Source organism: Acipenser ruthenus, unplaced genomic scaffold, assembly GCF_902713425.1.
Source record: "Acipenser ruthenus unplaced genomic scaffold, fAciRut3.2 maternal haplotype, whole genome shotgun sequence".
Classification (NCBI taxonomy): Eukaryota; Metazoa; Chordata; class Actinopteri; order Acipenseriformes; family Acipenseridae; genus Acipenser; species Acipenser ruthenus.
The window spans coordinates 17,501-20,000 of NW_026707331.1; positions in this window are offsets into that span (position 1 = coordinate 17,501).

Here is a 2,500-nt window from a genome sequence, read left to right on the forward strand (position 1 = left end):
TTAACATTACTTCCCTTGATTTAAAATCAACACACCTCACAATATATCCGAGCATCTTGTTGGCCTTTTTTATTGCTTCCTCACATTGTCTCGATGAAGACATTTCTGAGTCAACATAAACTCCTAGGTCTTTTTCATAGATCCCTTCTTCAATTTCAGTATCTCCCATATGATATTTATAATGCCCATTTGTATTGCCTGTGTGCAATACGTTACACTTTTCTCTATTAAAATGTAATTTGCCACGTGTCTGCCAAGTTCTGAATGCTGTCTAGATCATTTTGAATGACCTTTGCTGCTACAACAGTGTTTGCCGCCACTCCTATTTTTGTGTCGTCTGCAAATTTAACAAGCTTGCTTACTATACCAGAATCTAAATCATGAATGTAGATTAGGAATAGCAGAGGACCTAATAGTGATCCCTGAGGTACACCCCTGGCTACCTCACTACATTTTGAGGTTTCTCCTCTATTTAGTACTTTCTGTTTTCTACATGTTAACCACTCCCTAATCCATGTGCATGCATTTCCTTGAATCCCTACTGCATTCAGTTTGAGAATTAATGTTGAAAGGGAGGGAAGATCTTCTCCACAGAAGATTCTCCCAGCCTTTCAACTTTTTTCAAAAACAATACAATTAAAAAAGGCATCAGTGTTTAATTTCCAGACGATTTTAAACTCGCAGCACATTTGAAATGACCATTGGAACAGTATTTCTTAAAAAAATGTGTATATATTAAATATTTTTAAATAAACTATTTTATATATTTCTTTTCTCAAACAGTTTCCCAGTTTTTAATCATTTGAAACTGGTACTGTCTTCAACATGACTGTTCCTAATGAATTAGCCATTCTCCTTGCATTATGCTGTTGGACTTTTGAATGACAAATGTTCGTTTTGAAAAGTAAATGTTGAAAAACAGGGAAGATCTTCTCCACAGATTAATTACAAATACAAAACAGAAAATAATTGATTGCATAAGTATTCACCCCCTTGAGTCAATATTTGGTAGAGGCACCTTTGGCAGCAATTACAGCCATGAGTCTATTTGGATAAGTCTCTACCAGCTTTGCACATCTGGACACTGCTATTTTTGCCCATTCTTCTTTGCAAAATTGCTCAAGCTCCGTCAAGTTGGATGGGGACCTTTGGTGAACAGCAATTTTCAACTCTTTCCACATATTCTCAATTGGATTCAGGTCCGGGCTTTGACTGGGCCACTCCAGGACATTGACCTTTTTGTTTTTAAGCCACTCCAGTGTGCCTTTGGCTGTATGTTTGGGGTCATTGTCCTGCTGGAAGATGAATCTTCTCCAAGTCCCAGGTCTCTTGCAGACTTCAGCAGGTTTTCCTTCAGGATTTCTCTGTACTTTGCCGCATCCATTTTGCCCTCTATCTTCACGAGCTTTCCAGGCCCTGACGCAGAGAAGCATCCCCATAGCATGATGCTGCCACCACCATGCTTCACGGTAGGGATGGTGTTCTCAGGATGATGTACGGTGTTAGGCTTGCGCCAAACATAGCGCTTAGCGTTGTGGCCAAAAAGCTCTATTCTGGTCTCATCAGGCCATAGAATCTTCTTCCACTTGGTCTCAGAGTCTCCCACATGCCTTCTGGGAAACTCTAGCCGAGATTTGATGCGAGTTCTTTTCAACAATGGCTTTCTTTTTGCCACTCTCCCATAAAGGCCAGTTTTGTGAAGCACCCGGGCTATTGTTGCCATATGCACAGTGTCTCCCAGCTCAGCCGTGGAACACTGTAACTCCTTTAGAGTTGCCATAGGCCTCTTGGTGGCCTCCCTGACTAGTGCCCTATACGCCCGGATACTCCGTTTTTGAGGACGGCCTGTTCTAGACAGATTCACAGTTGTGCCATATTCTCTCCATTTCTTAATAATGGACTTTACTGTGCTCTGAGAGGATATTCAATGCCTTGGAAATGTTCTTATATCCTACCCCTGATTGGTGCTTTTGAAGAACCTTATTCCGGATTTGCTTTGAATGTTCCTTCACCTTCATGATGTAGTTTTTGTTAGGAAATGTACTAACCAACTGTGGGACCTCCCAGAGACAGGTGTATTTAACCTGAAATCATGTGAAACACCTTAATTGCACACAGGTGGACTCCATTCAACTAATTATGTGACTTCTAAAGACAATTGGTTGCACCAGAGCTTATTTAGGTGTGTCATAGCAAAGGGGGTGAATACTTATGCAATCAATTATTTTCTGTTTTATATTTGTAATTAATTTAGAACAAGTTGTAGATTTTATTTTTCACTTTGACATTATGGACTTTTCTTGTGTTGATCAGTGGCAAAAACTCCCAATTAAATCCATTTTGATTCCATGTTGTAACACAATGAAATGTGGAAAAGTCCAAGGGGGGTGAATACTTTTGAGAGCCACTGTATTTCTTAGCAGACACCCTTATCCAGGACGACTTACAATTGTTACAAGATATCACATTATTTTTACATACAATTATATTATTTTTCTAC